This window comes from Momordica charantia (assembly GCF_013281855.1).
Source record: "Momordica charantia cultivar OHB3-1 chromosome 9 unlocalized genomic scaffold, Mcharantia_2.0 BLBB01000009.1, whole genome shotgun sequence".
Classification (NCBI taxonomy): domain Eukaryota; kingdom Viridiplantae; phylum Streptophyta; class Magnoliopsida; order Cucurbitales; family Cucurbitaceae; genus Momordica; species Momordica charantia.
The window spans coordinates 24,675,694-24,703,196 of NW_028275167.1; the positions used below are offsets into that span (position 1 = coordinate 24,675,694).

Genomic DNA, 27,503 nt, shown 5'->3' on the forward strand with positions numbered 1-27,503 from the left:
GATTGGATAAAGTTTTGTTTGAAATTATTTTAATATTTTGAAGTGATTTACTATTGAAATTATGTATTTGTTTTGCACCAATTAACAAAGTGGTTGTGGAAGCTGAACCACTGTGAAATCCCACGATTTGAATTCACCGCGGCGCTCCTCCATGAATGAGAAAAATGAAAGTTGCATTAGTGATAAAGATCTCTAGGGAAACTGCTAAAAAAAGATTGAACATGTGGGAGGATCTGAACCAATTATGCTTTCATTGCCCCCATATAGAGCACTGAGTTACTTATGTTACGATCTTCAACAGGCAGACTGCACTGACGACGGCGACTAGGAGGGATCGCTAGACCAGTAGTCAGACCAACGATGAATGTATAATGATTGTGACTCCACGACAAGCTCAATAAAGAATTTCATTGAAAGGGGATCGTAAACGAAAAAGGAGTCCATGACCCCGCGTATAAAGAGAGGTCGAATTCCAAACTCTGCGAGGAAAGCAAGTGGTGTTCGTTGGAGGGCGATGACGTTGGTGGGTCGGAATCAGGAGGGGAGAAGAGAACCGGAGGTATAGACAATAGGAGGGAAGAAGGAAGAGAGGGAGACGAGGGAGAGTGAGAAAGAAAAAGAAAAATGAAATAATTATAGGCATGTTAAAATAATATAAAATTAAATAAATACCCAACTTACCAAGCCACGTTAGCTTTCGTTAATTGAGTTGTTGGTCCCATCGACCTTTTACAACTCTTTTTTAAAAGTTTGGACAAAATTGTCATTTTTTGAAACTTAAGAACCAAATAGAAACATATATCTAAACTCAGGGAATAAAAAGTATATTTTACCCTTCATTTTATAACCATCTTCTTTTTAAAAACCATATTACAAATTTAAACTTTTGAGTTTTATATTAAATATAATCACACCCTAAACTTTAACAACTGTCTAATAAGTCCTCAAACATTCTCTCTATTTTTTTTAACTTCACAAACTTAATAGATATAAAATTTAATGTTTAGGGTCATCTTATATATAGAAATTCAATTTTATATCTAATATATTCACTAATTTTAAAAATATCAGATGGTCGGCCACATATTAAATACAGTGTTTAGAGACATTTAGAGTTCAATTTATTATAGATCAAAATTTGGAAGTTTAGGAATAAACTTAATTTACACTTTTCTTTTTTGGCTGTGATGTTTCCTTAGAGGAGAGAGACGAATTATGCTTTATATTAGTAGGTGCATTATAGCATTAAAAAAAAAAAATACACTTTGGAATATAATAGAAGAATTGGACTTAAAAAATAATAAAAAAATGTTGTAAAAAAATAAAATAAAATGGAATAATTGGGAACATAAAAAAAAAAAGTACTGTTGGGTTTAACAAACTATTGATTAGTGTGTGTATCAAGATCAACAGTTTTTCTCAAGAGGGTGGTTTTTCTCTCCCCTGAGATTTTTCTATCTTAAAATTTTCTTTATAATTTATTTCCATGTGAAATTTTATCTCAGTTATTTACCACCTTTTATTTTTAACTGTATTTACTCTCTTTCTTTTAATTGTTTTTCTTTACCTTCCCTATTTGTTTTGTCCTTTTTTGATTTATCACTTTTCCTAAGCTTTTCTCCATCTTTAAAATTGATTTAAATTAATTTGGAATGTATTTTTATCACAATTTCTCTCATATACTGATATATTAAAATTAGCATGTTGGGTAATTTATCAACGGTAAAAAAATTTTATTGTTTTCAAAAAAGGAAAAATATTGTGCAACTTGGAAATCCCAGATTTTTACGGAAATCTCTACAGAAATTACCGTTAGCATTTTATTTTGAATTTTGAATTTTGAATTAGAAAAAAAAAAGATTTCCGTTGCGCGGGGTTGAAGCTGGGGAGTTCGTTATTATATTTGATCGTTCGGTCACACTTCCACTTCCACTTCCCGCTTCCCGCTCCCCGCTCCCCGCTCCCCGCTCCCGTTTGCGTTCCATAGTGATCACTTCTTCTCATCGCCATCGCAATGGTGATCGCTTACCAGTTCCACCGCTTCGATCATCTCTTTCTTCTTCTTCTTCATCCCCTCGATGGCGCAGCCGACGTTTCTGCGTTCTCTGTCTTCGGCCTCCGATTCAAATTTTGGTGGTCGGAGGAATGTTAGGGTTTCGACAACCGAGGGAGAGGCGCCACAAAAGTTTCGCAGCCCTAGGGTTTCGATTTGCTCCATCTAAACTTCCGTCGTATTTGACAAAACATTTTCAATCTCATCCTTATACTTCTCAACCTTGTGTTTTTAATCGCTTCTTAATTTGTCTTTTTATATTTTCATTTTCATTTTCTCTGCTATTGTATTGATTATATTGACCAATCTGTTCATGTTTTTTCCAGCATGCATCTAGTAGTGTATACCACAATGTTCATCATCCAACCAAGTTGACATCCACGGCAGATTTGGTTTGTGCTGTTTTAAACATAAAACTGAGCATAAATTGGAGGATCCTATTTGTGAGGGAAAGGGACCGTAAACTTTCTATGGTGAAACTGAGAAGGCCATTGTGACCGAGACCGTTAGGATCAGTATGATAGAATGGAGGACGATTATCAGCACTTCTGAATCACATGATAGAGAGTGGTCTCGTGATGTGAATCATGAATATAGGTGCACTGAAAGATCCCATTCCAGAGAGTTTTAGTTTCTCATGCTGCAGCTTGTTTTGCTGGTAAGTATCTACTCGATAACCGCCATTTTCTTTCCAATTTATTAGCAAATCTTCTGCCATATTCCTGAATGTTCTGTTCCAGGTTAAGATCATATCAAATTCCATGAAATTTGTCATGCCCGGTGTTGGAATTGTCTTCTTTCTCTTGTTATTCCTGAATTTTAGGGTTTCGACAACCGATTTGCTCGATCTTAGAATTCCGGTGGTTTTGTCTATCATACCCCTCGTATTTGACAAAACATTTCCACTCTCATCCATATACTTCTCAACCTTGTGTTTTTAATCGGTTCTTAATTTGTCTTTTTATTTTCATTTTCCCTGCTATTGTATTGATTGATCAATCTTTTCATGTTTTTTCCTGCATGCATCTGGTGTATACTACAATATCCATCATCCAACCAAGTTGACATCCAGGGTAGATTTGATTTGTGCTGTTTTAAACATAAAACTGAGCATTAATTGTAGGATCCTGTTTGCGAGGGGAATGGACTGTAAACTTTCAAGGGGCAAATCTGACCATGGCTTGCTGTACACGCTACCACTCAAAATTGCGTGCTTAAGTTTACTGACACTAGTTATTTATTGTTTTTATAACAGTCAATCACTTTTCACAGCTGCTTGCTATCATTGGAGAACACAGATCAGTGATTGTGGTGATGACATTTGTGGAGCAGTTGTTAATGTTAGACCTCGGCAGGATAAATAATGCTTCCAATTCCAATGAAGCTGCACAGGTAATAGCCACTAGAACGATGATTTATATACAACCCATCGGCCATCATATTTTCTGCAGCTTATACATCAATAAATACGTCTGGCATGCAATGAAATACTGAATTTATGAACATAATATGTTTGCACAAAATGTTTGGAGTGGGGAATGTATTTGTTCATCAATATTTGTATTCGTATTCTTTTGATTCTACTTATGAAAATTTTGAAATTGAATTGATGTCTTCTCGTCCTCTTTTAATTTTTATGGTCAGGTGGAAACTGTACACACAGGGCATTGGCTGTTGTTTGGACTTCCCCTCTGGTAGCTGCTCTTGGTGTGTCCCTTACTATTCCTGTAGCAATGTTGGAAGATATCATCCGTAGCTGGCAATATTCGGCAGTTTATATCATTGGGTCAGCCCTAGTAAGTAATTTGATTCTTTCAAAAAACTAAAATGGGTAAATCTTATTTTAATTCACATATTACAAGTTCTCTTAATTAGATTTAATTTTTGAACAATTGGATGGAGACTATACTTTGTGGTTGTTGATTGTGACACTATAGTCCTGCTATATCATTTATACTCTTTTTTATCGTGACACTAAAATGAGTAAATTGATCGCACACCATTACAACGTCAATTTTCTCAACTCTTTTACCCGATTTCAGTGTCTATCCTTATTAACTCCTTCGACTGTTTTGTTCTCTCTTTCTTCCTTTTGTACTATACTGAGTTTAATTTCTTCTTGATACCCCTGCTTCTACTTTCAAAATATTTTGCTTTTGGAAGTCGTCGACCACGATATTTATGGGTTTCTTACATGTCTAATCTGAATATCTTATTTTTATTTTTATTTTTTTTTATCTTTTTTATTGAAATATCGTTTGATGATGTTGGTTGTAGAAGTTGTGAAAACCATTTTTAAAATTATATCTCCAAATAAATTATAGGATTTTGGATTATATTGAAAAAGTTTCTTCTGGCTGCACAAGTAATAATACTTACAGCACTTTATTTCTCCATATTTTTTTACTTAAGTTCTTTTTTGAGTACTTGTTTCGTATTCTTCTTTTTTTTTTTGTTGGTACACCTTCATCTCATTTTTTATAGGAATGAATTCTTTGTTGTGATGCTTATTGAGCATTTATGGCACTTAAGCTATGATGTTTACCTATTGGGTTCTTTGACTGAGATTAAACCTAGATTAGTTGTGCTTAAGATGTTGCATATGCTATTACTGGGAGTCTAGTGTATTGATTACATGTGGCTAAATTTTGTGATTTTATGTGGGGTCTTTGAACTCTTAAGCAGAAGATTACAATTATTAGTTTCTACATAAGTCCTATATAAAACGATCTAGAAGCTTTAACATTGACTTTGGGAGGTTATTTGCATGAAGCTTAAAATAAGAAAAAGATTTTTATAAACCAACCTCACTATTAATCAATATTTATTCATCCAATGCATCTGGGGTAGCTTTCAAATTTCCGAAATGACAACCATTCACATTACTTCTTGACCCTCTATATATAAATCAATAGTTTCTGGGGGTTTGGTTTGTTTGTTTGTTAGCCTGCCTACGACATTTTTCACAATACATTAGTCAATATATGACTTCAATAGTTGTTCTATATTGTTATTCAATATAATGATTAATGGGAGGATTTGTTCACTTGGTGCTTCGAATCAAACCCACCAGAGGCAGAGCCATGGAATTACAATATTTATTGTTTCCCTTTCTGTTGTGGAGTGGTCATTCAGCACATCTGATCTACTTCTCTGTAAGGTTCGCCTTTTCGCATATTTCAATTTTCCACCGTCATGCAGTAGTAAGTTGATAATGGCATTCCAGTTACTTCAATATGCATTCCATAATCAGGCACATATTTATTATGTCTGTCTGTAACAAAATAAATAAACAATTTAGAATATTTAAGCATGCAAGAATTGGAGCTGCCTCAACAATGATAAGTTTCTCTCTCATGAAGGAATTTGAGTTTTTAAAGTGACAGGAGTCAGACTTAGTATATTCTTAGTAGGAACAATCCGAAAGTTTTACATCTTCAATATATTTAATTGATTTAATTAACTCATCTTGTAAGTTTGTAATTGATAAAAGTTATTTACGGGTAGACATCTAAAAGGTTGTGCCACACCATGTTTCCGAAGGCAGTGCTCCATCAGCCAAGTACCAAAATTCATAATAATTAAGTCTGACTTTGGAGTTGGCAAGCCATGTAACATGAGATTTTTCACAGGTAACAAAATTATTGATATCTCTCCCTCTGCATGACTTTGGAGTTGTCAAGCCATGCAACATGAGATTCTGTTTGCTATCCTATTTTGTGATTTTTGGTTCTGCATTACGTTGATCTTTGATTATGTAGTAGCTTGGACGATAATGGCATCAATTCTGTCTAGTCATTATGCAGCTTCATCCATGCTCAGGTTCTTTTTAATAAAATGGTTGTGTTCATGTTGATGGTTCTTTTTCTGTTTGGTGAGAATAGCATGAAAAATACTGGCTAGTCATTACGTGTGTGTGTGTGTTCGTTTTCTGTGATAATTTTTATTTACAAGTTGGCGGTGTATTTTTCAAGCTATTTTAAAATGCTTACATTGAAAATTGATTTGATTTTCCGGAGATTTCTATAACTTTATTTTTCATTCAAAGATTAGGATGCGATATGGATGGGTGGATGTTTATTGATTATTTTGGTAAGCTAATGTTGATCTGTACTTACATTTGATACTTTTCTGCTATTAATGTAGTATCATGTTTCGGATCTTGTACAACTTAATATTTTCTGTAAAATAGTTGATTGGTAATTATTAGAAAAAAAATAAATTATATATATATATATATATAGGAAAATCATGTAATTATGAGAACTGAAAATAAGAACACATCGAAATACTATTTTTTATTTTATTGCATTGCATCTGTAGGATTTAACTTTTGCCATGTTTCTCATTTCTCTCTCATCTCATCTCCAGTTTCTTTTGTTCTTTATTTATGTGTAACAGTGTTCACATTGCTTTATTTAAAATTTAGCTTTGATTTTTGTTTCGATGTATTTGATGATTACATTTACTGGAATTTATTTCAAGATTTTAAATTTATTGCTTAATATTTTAAACATGGTTTGTTTTTGTGTAGTTTACTGGTTTAATGTTGCAATTTAGTAAGCATGTAATATACTTTTCTTTCTCATATCTCGAATTTTTCTTGATAGGCAGACTTGTTTGGCCGTTTGTCATTACTTTTTATACATAATGTCAAGTCTTCTACCATGTTTCACATGCTAGGTGATGTTGGATCTCTTTTCGAGTGATATTTTGTTTCAATATCTCCTCTCTCTGACTCTCAACTCTTTTTCACTTGTATTATATGCATTAGCCTACTTGAAGCACTGGTGAGTTTAAATTTATTTTTACACTGGTTTTGGATTCATCTTCTAAAAACAAAACAAAATAAAAAACATCCCTGAAAGTTCTTTATCTTGTAAAGAAAAAACCCATTTGCATGGAATTGAGGATCCCGAGGGAAATTGTAGTCCAACCACAACTACCTCTAGAACTTTAACCACAACTCATTTTGCAGTTCATAATTCTTATGTAACAAAAACACCCAAGAGACTTCCACTATGCAAGGTATCTTAAATTAGTTATTGAAATTAAGAGTACGGTAAAGGACGGCTATGAAAGTTATTTGGCATTATTGACCAGATGGAACCTCAATAGAAACTCTGAGATTTTGTTGATTTAAAAATTCATTCATTCATATTGGTTCTCTAATAGTGATCAATTCTGTAATCACATATTATTTTCCGGTTTTTTTTTTTCTTTTGGGTATGTCATTAGCTTTAACTAGTGTAGTTTTTACTGTTTAGCCCAGGTGGATCTGAAATATTAAGAACAGAGCTCTTAGACCTCCTTTTCTGAAAGTAAGTTTCAAGTAAGTTTTGAAGTCCTATAATTTATTCCATTAGATAATTGAATCTCTTGTTTTTTTTTTCTTTTTTGGCAGTCTGGTTTAAATTCTATCCTTACAACTGAGGTTGACGTCTCGTCAATACAAGCAGAGTTTGTCTGACTTGATGTAGCCCATAATAAGCAGTTCTTTACGGATTTTGTTTTTCAAGAACATTGAAGCAAGTGAACGCTCAATTCACAGGTCTTGTGCTTTTGCATCTCTAATTTAAGACCAGAGCTCTTAGAACTCCTTTTCTGAAAGTAAGTTTCAAGTAAGTTTTGAAGTCCTATAATTTATTCCATCAGATAATTGAATCTCTTGTTTTCTTTTTCCGTTTTGGCAGTCTGGTTTCAATTCTATCCTTACACCTGAGGACGACTTGTCAATACAGCCCATAATAAACGGTATGACTTCTTTACGGATTTTGTTTTTCAAGAACATTGAAGCTAGTGACTGCTCAATTCACAGGTCTTGTGCTTTTGCATCTCAAATTTTTTATTCAGATAAGAACAATGACAAACATTCATGTTTATCTTACAGGTGCAAGAAAAGTTCCTTGAAGATCTTGTACTATGGGAAAGAAAGGGCAAAATGATGTAAACTATACAAAAGGAGCATGCAGGGATGAACTCTCTTCAAACTTTCAATTTACTTTTGTTCCTTCAGATGAATTGCATCATACTCTCTACATTTGTTTTTTAGTCCACTTTTAAATTCACATTTAACTTGTGTTTAGTATAAAACAAATAACAAAAGTTCAACATTATATTGGACAAGATTGTAAGGAAGTTTAAAGTTTTTTGTAGGTGGAATTCAACTACGTTGTTATTTCCTAAGATTTCATTGTGCATTAAAACTGGTTATTAAGCTATAAATGCCACCAAGACCTTATTCTTTGAAATTTATTTTCGATTATCACAGAAGAGAGGTTTTTTGATCGATCAGTAGATATGTTTTATGTACCCTTTTGCTTGATGCTGATTATCAACTTTTAACAAAATTTCATTAGACTGTAGGAGTATAAAGCAGCTCGAGCTAAGTTATTGCAGCAGGGGTGCTACCATTACAAGATCTCGGAGCCAAACTGACCAAAGAAAATGATGGCAGGGAACTGATAGAGCTATCCACTCTGGAAGAAAAGACAATTCCTGACGAACTTGTTAAAATTCAAGCATACATAAGTTGGGAGAAATCAAGGGAAGCTAATTACACTGTGAGGGATATTTATTCTCCCTGTCTCTCTAACTCACCGGCCCAAAGCAGGTATCCTTTCATATGTCATTTCATTACTCATTTTACTTGTTTGTTCTCCATGATTATTTAGAGGGAATTTGAAGAAGCGAAGGAAAAGTTGCTCTCTGAAGGAGAAATATAAACTAAAGAAGCAAAGCTATTGCAGGCTCAAAATACGTTGGAGTTGAAAAAATTCAAAGAAAGCAGAGGGACCTTATGCAACTTGTAAATAAAAATGTCCTCAACATATAGAGGAAACATATTCAGCTAAGCCAAAAGCCTTGACATATGTTAAACTAAAGGAAGAACATGATCGTGGTAAGGATCTTCTGGTAGGAAAATGATGTTATTTTTTCCAATTCCTCTTTTTCAAAGGCCATTTTTGTTTTCTAATTATTTTCATTATGCTAGGTTCTTGTAATAGAAAATGCTAGTACGACAAAGATTCATTTGACTACAGATTTGCAGGATCCAGTTACAGTGTGCTGGTGTTTATCTAGAACAAATGTTGGCGAGTGATTGGTAAAATGCTAAAACTCTTGTTTCATTAAAATTTTTTGGGAGAAGGTGTAGATACTCTAATGCAATTTTTCCAGAAAAAAGTTTATGTAATTTGTGGGCATTTCTAGTCCATGGGGTCCAGTTTCATTGAGTCAGGCAGTTGAAGCACAATTTATATCCCTTCTTAAAGGTAAGATGAGAAAGGGTGTCCTTGTAAGTAAACTCTTGAAATTCTGAATTTTGACTATTGTATTATTATAGATACACGCTCAGTAGCTTCATCTTGCTACAACTCATTTTATAGGTTCCACATCTAGAAATCTTGATTGAAGGAGGATATGGTTATGTGGGTATGTCTTGTCTTCTTACTTGAAATTGGATCAAGAATATAAAGGCTCATAAGATTTTTTGTTTGCTTTGGCATCAAACCAATGCAGGTGATCTCTTTTCTGTTTTGTAGTGTGATTTATCATCGTACCCTTTTTTTACACCTAATTTGCCTCATCAATGAAGGAGAGAATTTTCATAAAAGGATATTGAGGATGGTAAAGGGTACTGCAAGCCATTGTTGGATGGATAATATAGCAGAACTGAAGAGATTGCATTTTAAAGGTTTCTTTCAATGTGGTATATGTTACCCTTGCACACAGTTTCACAATGTTTTTCATAATATTCGTAGAAAGTATTTAAAATAGTGGTGATCAACATCTTTCGTTTCTCTTTGCAGCAAATCACCTGATATTCTTCCTTTACATATTGATCTGTTAGGCGGAAATTTGCCCAGCTGGCTGTTGTGACTCTACTTGAGCAGAAATTTTGCGCGGTAAGGATTAAGTTATGTTTGTTATTTTTAAGGTAAAAGCAGTGTTTGCATTCAACTATGTTATGAGATTAGCTCGAATAAAAAAGTCAATTTAGATTTGAATTTTCATATACTGATTTTTTAGTTTTGTTGTTGGATTATGAATGGCCTCCTTAGACTTAGATATAATTTTCCTGACGTAGAGGTGGATAGAATGATAATCTGGTTACATGTATACTTAGCTTGTGTAAATATGAGCAACCATATATATGTTTGAACCTAACCTAATGGTATTATATTATGAACCGAATAAATGACCCGTGAAATAAATTCTATTTACAATCCAAACATTTGATTGGGAAGTGGCAAGGCTTTAAATTCTAGGTGGATAGAAGCTGCGATTACTCGAAAATGGTTCTGCAGAAAATTTAATTATGACTCTAATGCTTAAAAGGTCCCATTACTTACAGCTCAGAAAATTTATTGTAGGTCCCTCATTTTTTTTTCTTTTCCATCCACACACCTGCTTCTCTTCCTCTTATTCATATTTTGAGCTCTTGTGTACTGTCTTCAATGTTTTCAATATCTTAGTATAATGGGGTGGTTTCTAATCATTTCTTACTAACAAAGGAACTCAGCAGCGTTGTATTTGTCATGAGGCGTGGTCCCTCATGCTCAACGATGATCAATCTTGGAAAGGGGCACTGTGTTTGTCAGGTTTCTTCTTTTCACTTTTATTTTAGCAATTCTTGCGATTCTTTTCTGATGGTAATGTTCTGATACCTTTCTCTAGGTCAATGTGCCTTGACTCGAGGCTATTGAATCCTCTTTTTTTCAAGATGGTCATTTTCTCTTTCACTATTGTATGAATAGCCTCCTTAGATATGATTTTCCTGACGTAGTGGTGGATAGAATGATAATATGGTTACATGTTTGCTTAGCTTGTGTAAATATGAGCAACCATATATATGTTTGAACCTAACCTAATGGTATTATATTATGAACCAAATAAATGACCCGTGAAATAAATTCTATTTACAATCCAAACATTGGATTGGGAAGTGGCAAGGCTTTAAACTCTTGGTGGATAGAAGCTGCGGTTACTCGAATGGTTCTTCAGAAATTTAATTATGACACTAATGCTTAAAAGGTCCCATTATGTACGGCTCAGAAAATTTGTTGTAGGTCCCTCTTTTTATTTTTTCTTTTCCATCCAGATACCTGCTTCTCTTCATCTTGTTCATATTTTGAGCTTTTGTGTACTGTCTTCAATGTCTTCAATATCTTAGTATTATCGGGGTGGTTTCTAATCATTTCTTACTAACAAAGGAACCCAGGAGTGTTGTATTTGTCATGAGGTGTGGTCACTCGTGCTCAACGACGATCAATCTTGAAAAGGGGCAAAACTTTATGTATGTATTATTGTGCATTTTTAACTCCTCCTTCCATTATCGAGTGTGAAACGTTAGAGTCTTCCAGTTCTAGCTTCATGTTCTTGCTTCTTTTTCCTCTTTGCGTGTACATTACTGCTGCATTTTCTATTTACCTGCTTTCTTTTTTTTTTTTTTGGTTGTTGTGGCTGTTATTTGTGTTGCTTTGGTATTTTTTTTGTTTTTGTTTTTTTAATTTTTGATTGTTATTTGGACCATGAGTTGTTGTTGTTTGGTTGTCGTTGTGGTTCTTTTTGTTTTGGTTGTGGTGGTTATTTTAAGTAATGTTTTCCCCATATTGTCACAATTGTTTGTGTGTGTATATAAGATGCTAGATATTGATTTTTGATTTCTTACCTTCAGTTCTTGAGGAAAGTAAATAAATTGCTTAATATATCCTTGAACATATAGTAACAAAGAATTTTCAGGTTCTAAATAAGTTATCCAAAAGAAGAGCTTCCTCCCTCTCTCTTTCCTATCTCTCCCTCCCCTTTTTCCTTTCCTCTCCCTCCTTCCTCATTCTCCCTCTCTTCCCTCTCCTCTCCATCCTCAATCTCCTTCCCTCCATCCCTATTCGTCTCTCCCTTTCCTCTCTCTTCCTCCTCTTTCTCTCTCCCTTCCTATTATTTGATTATCGTGTTTCAATGTTATTTGAACGAAACATTTGTGATTAATTGTATTAGGTAGTTCTAGTAGTAGTTAGCTTCTCTGTTTAAGATTGGGGTAGTCAGTTTGGATTATTATTTACCATTTGCTTATATAAAGCCCCATATCTTTAGTTTTTGATGAGAAATGCATAAATATTTTCTCCATTTATTGTTCTAGTTCATATTACAACTATTACCTGCTGAGGTCTATAACTACAATCTTTTAGCAGGTTATTCCTGCTTGCTTTCCTTATAAATGATGGCGCTTTTTTGTTATTCTTCATAAATCGCAATGGTAAATTTCAAAATAATGTAGGTAACTTGATAGATGCAAGGATCCCTTGTGTTATTATGAAATTTTTTATCTTTAACTTTGTATTGAAGTGGATGTTGTTTTGTTGGTAAAACATGTTATGTTGGTAAACTATTGATATTGTTAGGAGGGAGAACTCGGTCTTCCTGTTGTCTCTCTTCCCCTCCTCTTGTTTCCCCTTTCCTCTTTTCCTTCCTCTTTCTCCCTCCCTTACCATGGTTGGATTTTGTTCCAATGTTAATTGAATATTTGTTATTTATTGTATTTGTTTAATTATAATTAGATAGATTTAGAAATAGTTAGCTTTTTGGCGACTTTTTTTTTTGGTGACTATTATTTACAGTTGACTATTAATTGTATTGTTTTTGTTCCATAGTCTAGTGCTTTTTGTTATTCTTTTTTGGGGAGAAACTATTTGCTATTAGCTTTTAGCTATCTTGGCTTCTCCATTCTTGCTTTGCTAAGTTTTAGTAGTTGTTAGCTTCTTTGGTTAGGATTATCATGCAGTCGGTTGAGATTGTTGTTTACAGTTTGTATATTTAAATAATCATAAATTCTTTTCTTTATTTATTGTTCTAGTATATATCCATCGATGTTGACTAACTATGATCATAGCTTATTTTTGGCTGTTTTTATTATTCTTTATAAATGGCAATGATCAATTTGAGATAATGTGAAGGGTAATAGGGGCATTGTAGTATTATGATGTCATTTTTTATGTTTAGTTTGTTGAGTTTGATATTGTTTTGTTGGCAAAATATGATGTTATTGTGTAAAATGTTGGCAAACTACTGTTACTATTTGGAGGGGAGGGAGCACTTAGTCTTCATTTCCTCTCCCTCCCTACCCATTCCAATACCAATTATTGGTTATTTTAATTGGACATTTGTTTTGGTTGATTATATTTGGTTAGGTTTATATTGTATTTGTTTTGGTTGGGCTTGTATATTTTGGGGGAGTAGCCTGTAGCTTGTTTTTTCTGGTTCCTAGTGGATGATTGTTTTTATTGTTCTTTATAAAATTTTGCACCGAGTAGGGTGTTTAAACTTGTTGGTCTTTGATATTCTTTCCTTGACTGTGAAAGCTGGTAGGTAGTGAGAAATTTAGGTAGAGAATTTTTGTATTTGTGTTTGCTTTGTTTATGTTTGTGTCTTTATGCTATTTGTTCATGTTTTCTTCGATGTTGTCTCTTTATTCATGTTGTGTTACTTTGGCATATACATAACCAGAGAACGAGTCAATAGTAGATGTAGTTAGGTACGCCCTTCCCTTTATTTAATTTTTATTACCATTACCATTTATTTAATTTTTATTACCATTACCCTTTATTTTTTCTTTCACGATGTTTGTCGTTTGCATAATTTCATATTGCTTTCTCTCTCTCTCTTCCCCATGCTGCCCTTCCTTCCAGAATCTCCTCCTTTTGTCTCTCCTCTCCCACCCTCCTTTTGTCTGTTTTTTTTGCTTTTGTTGTTTTTGTTATTCTTTATTTGTTTTGATGGAGTTACAAAACTTTTATTTATGTATTATTGTGCATTTGAAACTCCTTCCTTCTAGCTTCATGTTCTTGCTTCTTTCCCTTCTTCGCGTGTACGTTACTGCTGCCTTTCCTATTTATCTACATTCTATTGATGGTTGTCGTGGTTGTTGTTTGTTGCTTTGGTCATTTTTTGTTTTGGTCGTTATTTGGACCGTGAGTTGTTCTTTGGTTGTCATTGTGGTTATTTTTTTGTTTTGGTAGTGGTGGTTGTTTCAAGTAATGCTTTCTCCATAACATCACTTTTGTCTGTATGTATATAAGATAGTAGATAGTTTTTATTTTTTATTTTTTACCTTTAGTTCTTGAGAAAGTAAATAAATTGCTTAATATACTCTTGGACATATAGAAACAAAGAATTTTCAGGTTCTACTCAATAAGTCATTCAAAAGAAGAGCTCTCCATAACATCACTTTTGTCTGTATGTATATAAGATAGTAGATAGTTTTTATTTTTTATTTTTTACCTTTAGTTCTTGAGAAAGTAAATAAATTGCTTAATATACTCTTGGACATATAGAAACAAAGAATTTTCAGGTTCTACTCAATAAGTCATTCAAAAGAAGAGCTCTCCCTTCCCTCTCTCTTCCCTGTCCTCTCCATCCTCAATCTCCCTCCCACCCTCCGATATTCCCCTCTCCCTTTCCCTCTCCTCTCTCCTCTTTCTCTCTTCCTTCCTATTATTTTATTATTTGAGTATCATGTTTCAATGTTATTTGCTTGAAACGTATGTGATTAAGTGGGTAGATTTAGTGGTAGTTAGCCTCTCTGGTTTGGATTGGGGTAGTCTGTTAGGACTATTATTTACCATTGCTAATTTATATAAAGCCCCACATCTTTAGTTTTTTATGAGAAATGCATAAATATTTCTTACATTTATTGTTCTAGTTCATATTTACCATTATTATTAGCCGAGGTCCACAACTACATCTTTTAGCAAGTTATTCTTGCTTTCCTTAATTATGGCGTTTTTTTGTTATTCTTCATAAATTGCAATGGTAAATTTTTTAATAATGTAGGTAACCGGATCCCTTGTGTTACATGACAATTTTTTTATCTTTAATGTGTATTGATGTGGATGTTGTTTTGTTGGTGTAAAACATGTTATTGTGTGAAATGACGTAAACGTGTACATCAATTATTTTAAACTATTGATATTGTTTGGACTTTGGAGGGAGCACTTGGTCTTTTTGTTGTCTCTCTTCCCCTCATCTATTCTCCTCCCTCTTTTTCCCTTCCTTCCTATCGTTGAATTTTGTTCAAATGTTATTTTAATGGAATGTTTTTTATTTTTTGTATATGTGTAATTAGATAGATTTAGTAGTAGTTAGCTTCTTGGGTGACTATTACTTACAGTTGACCATTAATTGTATTGTATTTGTTCCATAGCCTATTGTTTATTTATTATTTTTATTTGGGGCTTGTTTTCCTACTTTATGGATGTTGACTGGGGTGTGTTAAAACTTTTGTTTTTTATATTCTTTCCTTTCATAACTGAATGTGAAATGTTGTGAGAAATTAGTAAGAAAATGAGTTAAGAGTAGATGTAAACTGTGTCTTGACCCCCCCCCCCCCCCCCCCCCCCCCCCCCCCCCCCCGCCTTCCATCTCTTTCTCTTTCCTCCTTCCCAGTCCTTCTCCCTCCCTACCTATTATTCGAATATCGTGTTTCAAAGTTATTGAAATGAAACATTTGTTATTAATTGTATTTATTGAACTACATAGATTATGTAGTTGTTAGCTTTTGGTTAGGAATGTCGTCCTGTCGGTTGAGATTGATTACAGTTTGTTTAGTTATATAATCATAAATATTTTTCTCCCTTAATTGTCCTAACATATCCATCGAGGTTGACTAACTATATGAGTGTTTAGCTTTGTTCTTGGCTATTGTTATTTTTTGATATCCGTGAGTGTCTGGGCCAGCTTAGGTGCATCTCGACTAATCTCACAGGACAACTATCTGGACCCTAGAACATTTAGTGCTGGAAAACACATAGAAATTACTAATTTCTAGGGTAGGTGGCCATCATGGGGTTCTTGCTTGTTATTATTCTTCATAAATTGCAATGGTCAATTTTTAAATAATGTGAATGTTAACGGGGGCATTGTAGTATTATGATGACCATTTTTATGTTTAGTTTGTTGAGTTGGATATTGTTTTGTTGGCAAAATATGATGTTGTTATTGTGTAAAATGTGTGCATCAATTATTCTAAACTATTGTTACTATTTTGGAGGGGAGGGAGCACTTAGTCTTTAATTTCCTCTCTCCCTGCCTTCCCATTTCAATACCAATTATTGGTTATTTTAATTGGACATTTGTTTTGGTTGATTGTATTTGGTTAGGATTTTATTGTATATGTTTTGGTTAGGTTTGTATTTTTGGGGGAGCAGCTTCTAGCTTGTTTTTTTTTCGCTTCCTTATGGATGTTGATTGTTTTTATTATTATTCTTTTTAAGTTCTTGCACTGGAGTGTTCAAAATTTTTGGTCTTTGATATTCTTTCCTTGCATTGCTGACTGTGAACGCTTGTCGTGAGAAATTAGTTAGAGAATGTTTGTTTGTTTTTATGTTTTTATGTTTGTGTTTGTGTTAAACCGACTTAAACCTTTACATTTGTTTATGTTTGTGTCTTTATGCTATTTGTTCAAGTTTTGTTTGTGTCTTTATCCTTTATGGCCTGGCTGTCTTTCTAGTCTATGGTCTCTTTATTCATGTTGTGCCTTCATCTCAGTTGTGAGATGTATCTTTTCCCTTGCAATATAAATAACCTAAAGAATGAGTCAATGGTATATGTAGTCAGGTATTTACTCCTTCCCTTTATTTAACTTTTATTACCATTACTCTTTCTTTATTTTATTTTTCATGTGGTTTGTTGTTTTCATAATTTCATGTTGCTTTTCGAATTCCTAAGTCAATTAGAAATTGGCTTCGAAAGTTAAAATTAGTTATAGAACACCACAAGTTTCCTAATGGTTTCCTAATGGTAAGTTTGGATGAAAGTGAATCTTATTTTGATCTCATATTTTTAGCTCTTGTGTACTGTCTTCAATGTCTTCAATATCCTAGTATTGTATTTGTCACGCGGCGTGGTCACCCGAGCTCAACGATACTCAATCGTGGAAAGGGGCATTGTGTTGGTCAGGTTTATTCTTTTCACTTTTTTTCTTGCGATTCTTTCTGATGGTAATGTTTTGATACATTTATCTCGAATTGTTGCTGCATATGGCTATTTGTCTACAAAGCGATAGTGTGAAAGTAAGTAGTTTTTGTTAAGGAAGCAGTAGTTAGATGCAAATAGAGACGCAGAAGTTTCTATTGAAGTGCGAGGTACAAGAAAATTGGAAGATGCGTGAGTACACCATGCTTTGGAGCATCATATTCTGTTTTGTTTTCTTTATTTGCTTATTTCCCCCTCATCGGGCTTGTATTTATTAGTTTTTTATTAGTTGCGGGTGTGACTTTAGTATGGTTGAAGGTTTTCTCATTCCATCCGGTGCTGTTTTTGAAAGACATTGTTCTCATCCTCACCCATTTCAACCACCTAAGACAATTAGAAAGCTAAAAGGTAATCCAAGAGGTGGTAAGTTTTGATTAATCCAACTTGAACACGCTGGTGGAAATGAATCAAATGATGGTGAGTATTCAGTAGAGAAGCACTTCTTGACATTTTAAAACAGAAGATGATGCTTATCCAATGTGAGTTGAGTTCCTCTTCAATCAATGTTCTAAAGTATGTTAATTGTTTGCATCTTTTCAAATACTAATGTGTTTTCCCTACTTTCGGTTCGGTTATATGTTTATCCATTCTCTTTTGCAGTCAAACACTTAGGTGTATATCTTATATGTCTCTATTCCCGTAGGCAGGTATCACAAGTTTCTTAATGGTATCATAAGTATTGGGTTTCCTGCTGCATTTCTCTTTCAATCAATTAATATTGATAGTTTTGTGGTCATTCTTTATTGTTAATTATTTTTGTCATTTTTGTTGTTGTTCGGTTGTTTTTGCTTTTTTGAGAATTAATTCTTCATTTTCAGGTATGGGAAGTTTTATTGTCCCATCCACATGCACTTTTCCTAGCAGAGACTCTAAAATGGAGAACTTGGTTCATTGGTTGTGTGTTGAAGAGAAACAAATGAGAACTTGAGGTATTATTCATTAGGATCATTTTGATTTAAATTAAATAGTCTTTAGTTACTTTAAGTTTGTTCCTATTGATGCCTCCTTAAGTAGTCTTTTATGTTTGGAGCCATTATGTTCATGCGTGGAATACCAGTGGCTCTCTTCTTTATTTTCAGGTATGGGAAGTTTTGTTGTCCCATCCACATGCATTTTTTCCTAGCTGAGACTCTAAAATGGAGAACTTGGTTGCCTGTTGAAGAGAAACAAATGAGAACTTGAGGTATTATTTAATTAGGATCATTTTGATTTAAATTAAATAGTCTTTAGTTACTTTAAGTTTGTTCCTATTAATGCCTACTTGAGTAGTCTTTTAAGTTTAGAGCCATTATGTTTATGCATGGAATACCAGTAGCTCTCTTCTCATTTCCTATCATCCTCTATCTCTTTCTCCTCGCCCTCTCTTTCTCTCTTTCTCTCTTTTTTCCTCTCTTTCTATCTCTCCCCTGCCCTCGACTTTCTTTCCTTTTTCCCCCTACCTCTCTTTATACCTCTCTCTACTCTCTTTATTGGAGTATTGTATTTCAATATTATTTAGTTGGGAGGATTTGTTTTGGTTACATTGTCTGTTAGGTTTGAGGAGGGTGCAAACAATGTTCCACATTGGCTGTGGAAGGGAGTGATCCATGGTACATAAGAGAGAAATTATCTCCATTGGTACGAGACTTTTTAGATGAAATCAAAAGCAAAGTCATGAGGGCTATGCCAAAAGCGGACAATATGTGGTATCGTTGTCCTTAATATGTGGTATCAGAGCCATGATTTAAATTTAGCTGTGTCGGTGAATCCTCGAGTGCCGAACAAAGAAGTGGTGAGCCTCGGAGGTGTAGTCATGGTGTAATCCACGGGTGTGCTTTATCAAGGTATGGCGCATAAGCCTTGGATAAGAGCAAGCTCTCGTTCAGGTTCCGAAAGTAGATATGAGTGACTACTTGAGGAGAGGTTCAATGGTAATTTGTTCAAGGGGAGGATGGTTAGGTTTGTAAGGAAAGTGCAAACCACATTGGCTAGGGAAGGGAGTGATCCATGGTATATAAGAGAGGACAATTATCTCTTGTGAGACATTTTGGATGAAACCAAAAGTAAAGTTGTTAGGATTATGCCCAATATCATATCACTGTGGAGATACGAGAGGGTACTTGGGTACCGTTGTCCTTAACAAGTAGTATCAGAATCATGGTCTAAACCTGGCTATGTCGGTGAATTCTCGAGTGTCTTATCCAAAAAAAGAAAAGAATTCTCGAGTGTCGAACAAAGAAGTGGTGATCCTCGGAGGTGTAGTCATGGTGTAATCTGCGGGCGTACTCTATCAATGTATGGCGAAAGCCTTGATAAGAGCAAGCTCCTTTAAGTTTCGAGAGTAGACAGATGAGTGAGGGGAGGCTCAATGATATTTTGTTCGAGGGGAGGATGCTTTGTAAGGAGGGTGCAAACAAAATCCCACATTGGCTAGGGATGGCCAGGGAAGGGAGTGATCTAATGGGGGTATTCGAGGCCTTCTGGGTGAAACGAAAAAGCAAAGTGGGTTATGTCCAAAGCGGACAATATCATACTATTGTGAAGATACTTGGGGGTATTCGGGGTACCGCTGTTCTTAACATTGTCTCCTAGAGTTGGTTTATTATTCAATGTTCTATTTTTTATTTTAGATGAGGATTATATGAGTATTTTTATCCATTTATTGTTTTTAATGCCTCTCAGTCTCTCTCTTTTTTGTTGGTTTGTTGATTTGTTTAGTGGGTTCTCCATGTCAAGGAGCCTTGTCAATAGGATCTTCCATCAACCAAGCTATTGAATCCACTTTTCCACCCTTTCTCTCTCTCTCTTTCTCATCCAGCCCTTCCTTCCTGTATCTCCTCATACTCTCCTTTTTTGTCTCTATCTCTTCTCTCCCACCCTCCCTTTAATTTTGTGATTCTTTATTTGTTTTGATGGAGTGACAAAACTTGTGATTCTTTATTTGTTTTGATGGAGTTACAAAACTTTTATGTATGTTTTATTATGCATTTAAACTCCTTCCTTTCATTACTGAGTGTGAAAGGTTGTAGTTTTCATTCATTTATACAGTCTATAGCTACGGTCTTCTAGTTCTTGCTTCTTTCCCCTCTTTGTGTGTACATTACTGCTACATCTTTTATTTATCTACTTTTTATTGGCAGTTGTCGTGTTTGTTGTTTGTTTATTGCTTTGGTCATTTTTTATTTTGGTTGTTATTTGGACCATGAGTTGTTGTTTGGTCATGTTGTTTGGTTGTTGTTTTAGTGGTTGTTTTAAGTAATGTTTTCTCCATAAAATCACATTTGTCTGCGTGTATATAAGATTCTAGATAGTGATTTTTTATTTTTTACCTTCAGTTCTTGAGGAAAGTAAATAAATTGCTTAATACTTTGATAAAGAATTTTTAGGTTCTACTTAATAACAATAGAAGAGCTCCCTCTCTCCCTCCCCTGTTTCCTCTCTTCTCCACCCCTGCTTCCTCTCTTCTCCATCCTTCCTCGTTCAACCTCCCTTCTCTCTCTCTTCCCTCTCCTCCTTCCCTACGCCCCTCTCCCTTTCCCTCTCTTCCTCCTCTCCTCTCTCCTTCCTCCTCTTTCTCTTTCTCTCTCTCTTCCTATTATTTGAGTATCGTGTTTTAATGTTGTTTGAATAAAACGTTTGTGATTAATTGTATTAGGTAAATTTAGTAGTAGTAGTTAGCTTCTCTAATTAGGAGCAGTTAGGATTATTTTTTTACCATTTCCTTATTTATACAAAGCCTGAATCTTTAGTTTTTGATGACAAATACATCAATAATTCTCTCCATTTATTGTTCTAGTTCATATTACAACAATTATTATTTGCTGACGTTTATAACTACAATCTTATAGCAGGTTATTCCTGCTTTCCTTATAATTGATGGTGCTTTTTCGTTATTCTTCATAAATTGAAATGGTAAATTTCAAAATAATGTAGGTAACTTGATTGATACAAGGATTCGTTTTACACTATTGATATTGTTTGGACTTTGGAGGGAGCACTTGGTCTTCATGTTGTCTCTCTTCTCCTCTCATTTCCTCTCTTTCCTCTCTCCTCCCCTTTCCTCTTTTCCTTTCTCTTTCTCCCTCCCTTCCCGTTGTTGGATTGTGTTCCAATGATATTTTAATTGAATGTTTGTTATTTTTTGTATATATTTAATTAGATAGATTTAGTAGTAGTTAGCTTCTCGGGTGACTATTACTGACAGTTTTCTATTAATTGTATTGTATTTGTTCCATATCTTATTGTTTATTTATTATTTTTATTTGGGGAGCACTATCTAGCTTGCTGAGATTATTGTTTGCTGTTTGCTTATAAATATTTTTGATCCCCATTGATTGTCCTTACTTACTAGCTTGTTCTTCCTTATGGATGTTGATAAGAGAGTGTTAAAACTTTTATGTCTTTGATATTCTGTCCTTTCATAACTGTATATTAAACGTTGTATGGAGAAATTAGTAAGAAAATGAGTTAAGAGTGTACACTCTGTGCTTCCTCCATTCTTCCCTTGCTAAGGTTTAAGATTTTTATTTATTTTTAATTTTAGATTATAGGTACATCGATATTTTTCTCCATCCTCCCTTCCCACCTACTTCCTCTCTCTCTCTTATTGTATAATAGGTAGGTTTTTGTTTTATTCTTATTACCATTTGATTGATCTAAATTGATGTTTAGAGTCGTTATATTATTATGGCATTATTATCTTTGGTTTAACTTTGACATGATGTCTCTTCCTTTCTCCCTCACTTTTCCCGTTTCCAGTCTCCCCTCTTCCTCCTCTTCTCCCTATTATTCGAATATCGTGTTTCAATGTTAGTGAAATAAAACATTTATCATTATTAGTATTATTGAACTATATAGATTTAGTAGTAGTTGTTAGGTTCTTTGGTTTGATTATTGTGCAGTTGGCTGAGCTTATTATTTACTGTTTGCTTATTTATATAATCATAAATATATCTCCATTTATTGTCCTAGTAGATATCTAGCCATCGATGTTGAACTATGATCATTTAGCTTTGTTCTTGGCTGTTTTTGTTATTCTTTATGAATTGCAATGGTCAATTTCAAATTTGTAGTATTATGATGACATTTTTTATGTTTTGTTTGTTTAGTTGGCAAACTATGAAGTTATTGCGTAAAATATGTGCATCAATTATTTTAAACTGTTGTTACTATTTGGAGGGGTGGAAGTACTTATTTTTCATTTCATCTCTCCGTCCCTTCCCATTCTAATACCAATTATAGGTTATCTTAATTGAACATTTGTTTTGGTTCCTAGGATTTTATTATTTGTTTTGGTTATGCTTTAATTTTTGGGGAGCAGCTTGTAGCTTGTTTTTCCCTGCTTCCTTGTGGATGTTCATTATTTTTATTGTTCTTTGTAAGTTTTATTGCACTGGAGAGTGTTCAAACTTTTTGTTCTTTGATATTCCTTTCATTACATTGCTGACTGTGAAATCTTGTAGTGAGAAATTAGTTAGAGGAAATATTTGTTTGTTTTTATGTTTGTGTTTGTTAAACTTTTGTTTTGTTTAAGTAGTTTGTTTTTCTTGCTTTCTTGTGAATGTTCATTGTTTTTGTTGTTCTTTATAAGTTATAGCACTGGAGAGTGTTCAAACTTTTTGTTTGATATTCTTTTATTGCATTGCTGACTGTGAAAGCTTGCAGTGAGTAATTAGTTAGAGAATGTTTGTTTGTTTTTATGTTAAACCTTAGTTTTGTTTTATGTTTGTGTCTTTATGCTGATTGTTCGTGTTTTGTTCGTCGTTGTCCTTTTATTCACGTTGTTTTCTTTGTCATCTAATAACTTAGAGAATGAGTCAATAGTAGATTTAGTTAGGTATTTACCCTCCTTCCCTTTATTTAATTTTTTATTAACATTACCCTTTTTTTATTCTCCTTTGTTGTTTGCATAAAATATAGCTTTTCAAAATTCTAGCCAATCAGAAATTAAATTTGAAAGTAAAAAATTATTTTTAGAAGCATTATTTTAAAATAAGTTAGAAAGTTAAATATTTTAGAAATTTTTTAAAAAATTCAATGAATATGCGGTTAAATTTCAAATATACTTATTTAAAATTAAAGTTACACCACTAAAAAAGGAGGTCGTGTATATTGATGTAATTAATATATAAATAGTTTGGGGAATTTGTAAAATATGGTATGAAATTCTATCAAGACCGTTTGACATATACTTTTTGTTTTTAACGAGTAGAGTAGTGCTCTTTTTCTTCAAAAAAAAATAAAATAATATCATGTTGTTAATTGGCATTTTAATTTGAACTGTTAAACGTTAAAACAGACTATTTTGAATACAACTTCTGTTTGCAAAATACAGAAACAAGGTCTAAATGTTACTTTTGGTTGATATTAGTTAAGAATATAACAGAAAAGTTGTAAAACTTTCTATTTGATGAGATTTAAAGTTTATTGTAAACATCTAATTAATCGGGAAATTTCAATTCCAAAGTTCTCTAAATTTTAAAAAGGCTTTAATTTAGAAGATTAAAACTACTTTTTTTTTCTTTTGATGTAACAAAAAGATTAACACTGCTAAAAAGGAAATCAATATTAAGTATATTGAATGTAAAATTTAATATATAAATCGTTCAGAGAAAAATTGTAAAATATGGTATCTGAACAGAAGGAGAAATGGCAGAGCATTTGATATATTTATTTTAAAAATAATAATATTAGAGCATTTAATATATATCCAATCCTTGAAAAGGGTGATTCTCTATTTGATGATGGGCGAGAATATGATCATTAAATCAGAAAGATGCATTGGATCCCATTATAATTGAAGTAAGAATTAAATTTAATTCAAAATATAAACTATTTTTAATGGTTTTTAAGGATTAAAAGCCAAAAAGGTTTGGGAGTTATTTGGATCGAAATCAATTGTCATTGTATTGCTAAAATCACTTTCTTCCCATTGATTATGTTTGGTAAAAAAATTGATTTTAGAAAAATTCAAATCGTTTTAAATTGACTTTTAAGGTATCAATTTTGAATCACACCTTTGCCATTAATTTTATGTTAGACTTTTATTTTTAGATAAGTTTTGTAACTTTTACTTTTTGTTCATTTTGTTTTAAAATACACACTAATTTTACCAAAAATCGAAGTAAAATCTTTCTAAATTCAATAATTTCAACAAAATTCATAATTTTTGTTCCATCAATATACAAAATAGATGGCTGAATATAAAAATCCTGAAAATGAAGAAATAAAATGAAAACTGTATTTTAAGTTACAGTTTTTCTGGTATAGATCAGTGAGGTCTATGATTTTAAAAAACATGATGTTCCGAGCTTTCTCTTATGTGATGAATTGTGAGCTTAATTGATCTCTTCTGGGTTCACAGGTTCTTCCTTTCACTGCTTAGTTAGCTTTAGCTTGTAGATTGAGTATGGTTCCTTAGTTATGTTTTGATTTTTTGAGTATGGTTCCTTAGTTATGTTTTGATTTTCATGTTCTTCATATCTATTTTCATTTCAGCAGATTATTTTTTCCGGGACTTACGTGTACTTTAATAATATTATTGGGAATTGTTTAGTTTTTGAAATTTGACGAAGATTTTAGAAACTATATTTAAAGAAGTAAACTAGAAAGCAAAGAAATAAAGAGTTTTTAATTTGACAGATACAAAATTATAGTAATAGTAAGAGCATTTCTTTTACTATTTCCTTCCACTTATAGATTAGGAAAGAAAATTTTATTAGTCTACGTATTGATGGACACTCCCCTCCCCTCCCCCATCTCTATTTCTCTCCCCATATCAGATAGATCAAACATTTTTCTAGTCTAACCTTAGGCCCGGCCTACAAAATGATGAACAAGAAAGCAAATAAATAGCTAGATACTCTACAAGTGAATCAGAACTGATGAACCAAATGTACAAATCAAAAATAAAAAACAAATAAGAAAAAAATTAAGAAATAAAAAATAAACAGGGAATCCAAAGAAACAATAAGGAAAGTATCAAATAAAATTGCCAAAAGGAATAAAGAACAGGAACATTAATAAAACAGAAAAAAGGGGTTACACACTTTATTTAATTTAGGAGGTTTACTATATCCTTGTAGGCTGTTGAGTAATCTAGCAGAGTTGAAAGGTAGAAAGTTCACTCTCGATGTCTGGATTTCTTACCAAAAAAATATGAGAATAGAAGATTGTAGAGAGACGTGAGAAAAATATGGGACTCCAACTTTGAAGAGTATTGATGAACAATAAAGCGGAACGAGGAGTTCCCATAAATAGAAAAGAGGAAAAAGAAAATCTAAAGAAAAAAACTAAAAAATCAAGAACAATTTATCGAAAGAAATGAGAATGAGTGTGAAATAAAGTCACCAAAAGAGCGGAAAAAAGCCCCAACAAGATTAACAAAACAAAGTAAAAATGTAGCTGTAATACATCTTATTTGAAGATTGACTGCATCCTCGACGACTAAGTAGTAATGCAGTTGAGAGAGTTGAGGGGTTGCTGTAAGAAGTCTACATTCATTCTCGATCTCTTTACGAGAGAAGAAATCACTAGGCGTCAATGGCAGAATATCGATACCTTCGGAGGTGGAGACGACCAAACCATAACGATTTTTCGTCATAGAAAATTGGAGAATGGAATCATAGACAGATGTGAAAAAATAAAGGACTCCAATTCTAAAAATTATTGATGAATGATAAAGCTGAAAGATGAGTTTCGATAAGTATATTAATAATGAGATTAGACTAGGAATTAAGCATCAAGGACGGAAGAATGAGAATGGAGCAACGAAGTACAAAAATGAAGGTGTTATACACTTTATAAGAACGTTGACAGCATGCTCGCAATCGGTTGAGTAATGCAGCCGAGCAAGGGAGAGTTCAGGGACAGTTAGAAGAAGTGTTAAGAGGAAAACAAGCTTACCTTAGACCCTCGCTTGTACCTTAGGCCAGGCTAGCCTGCAAATGATAAAAAATATATATTATTGTGTTTAAATAATATTATTTTATTTTGTTTTTTTATAACTTGATAGTAAAGTAGTATTTTTTTTTATTAATTTGTTGTTGTATGAAATAAATATTGGCATATTTAGTTTTTTTCATAGGGTAATGTTCTGTGTTACATTTAGTCAGATTATTTTATTATATTTGTTTAATTTAGTTATTATTTTTATTATCTTTGTTTAGTTTAGGTATTATTATTATATTATATATATAGAGAGTTACAAATTTATTTGGAATGATAACTTTTTAAAAACAAAAAAAAAAAGAAAAGAAAAAAGAATAACCAATACATTTGTAGAAAGATAGTCTAAATAATTTAAAAATTTTATTTGCATTTTATCCTAAAAAAATCATCTTTTTGTAGTTAAATATTTTTTTTTAATAAATAATATATATTCCTTTTTTTTTTTGTCATTCTCTTTTATAAGGAAATTTTGTTGTAAAAAAACATCAAAATAAAAAAAAAATTATAAAGACATTCCATGCTATGAAAATGTTTCAATTTTTAAAAGCATTCAATACGTCTTAAAAAATAACAAACCAAAAATTTAAGTTCAAATAGTTAAAATGGACATTTAAAAATAAGAATAAAATTCTTTTCTTTAATTGTCAATTTTTTGAAAATAATATGAGAATAATTATTATTGAGCTGTGGTTTGCTAATACATTCCTCATATACAAAAGACATAACTTAAATCTTTTTTCATACATTTGGGTGATCAGTCACACCTTATAAATCAAAATTGGTGGTGAATCCATTATTCTCCTCTCGAGAAAAAGTTGGTCGCTCTGCGTTACAAACCGTAGCGACAAGAATAAGTGCGAAATATAATCACCAAAATAGAGGAAAATGCATGCAACTTATTGGGAGTATCGAGCAAATGGAGAGTTGAGGGGTTGCTGGAAGAAGTCTCCCCTGATCTTTTTCACAAGAGAAGAAATCGGTGCTTTCCGAGGTTGAGATGACTATGTTGGTAAAAATATATGATGTATATGTAAAATGAATAACACTAGCAAATAATTTACAACATAACTGGCTACAAACAATAATAAATGTTGAAAACTAACACCAAAATTTGATAAATATAGTTGAGACAAACTTCAATAGCGCTGACCTAAATACAATTATTCGCTCTGCACAAGTTGCTAGCAGACTACAGCGATCGTCTCAACATGATACAACAAATAACTCTGATAGAACTGTAACATCGAATTACTCGGATTTGGTAGAACTCTTAGATACTTGCTCTCAACACCCCAAGAGAGAATTCTCGTGAGAGGAGGGAGAACTCAAATGATAAAGTTTGATTTCTCGGAAAACCACAACTATATATAGTTGTCCAAACATGTAACCTGTCACACAAAATTAAACAATGTTATAACTTTAACCCACGTAAATATAAAAAACTTCTCACTTAAGATAACTTAAGTTTAATATATATGTGTTTTTAACACAT

The 27,503-nt window shown here is 32.9% G+C and overlaps 2 long non-coding RNA genes across 11 annotated transcripts; both read left to right on the top strand.

Moving 5' to 3' along the window:
* Nucleotides 1-1,891: 1,891 nt before the first annotated feature.
* Nucleotides 1,892-15,428, top strand: LOC111015870 (uncharacterized). Of its 10 annotated transcripts, none has more exons than XR_015787408.1 (16): nucleotides 1,892-2,201; nucleotides 2,380-2,711; nucleotides 3,309-3,445; nucleotides 3,698-3,849; nucleotides 5,127-5,213; nucleotides 5,561-5,685; nucleotides 7,326-7,374; nucleotides 7,458-7,663; nucleotides 7,747-7,807; nucleotides 7,944-8,666; nucleotides 8,803-8,954; nucleotides 9,048-9,327; nucleotides 9,442-9,487; nucleotides 9,598-9,749; nucleotides 9,865-9,960; nucleotides 10,570-15,428. It is a non-coding gene; the product is annotated as an uncharacterized LOC111015870 (long non-coding RNA). The 10 variants fall into 10 exon arrangements; XR_015787409.1 differs by having other exon boundaries at nucleotides 1,893-2,711; nucleotides 10,570-10,656; nucleotides 10,733-15,428; XR_002602084.2 differs by having other exon boundaries at nucleotides 1,893-2,711; nucleotides 9,048-9,158; nucleotides 9,233-9,327.
* Nucleotides 15,429-15,465: 37 nt separating this feature from the next.
* LOC111015886 (uncharacterized) lies at nucleotides 15,466-26,153 on the top strand. The gene is made up of 5 exons (XR_002602088.2): nucleotides 15,466-17,562; nucleotides 17,684-17,730; nucleotides 17,902-18,012; nucleotides 18,163-18,266; nucleotides 20,996-26,153. It is a non-coding gene; the product is annotated as an uncharacterized LOC111015886 (long non-coding RNA).
* Nucleotides 26,154-27,503: the final 1,350 nt, after the last annotated feature.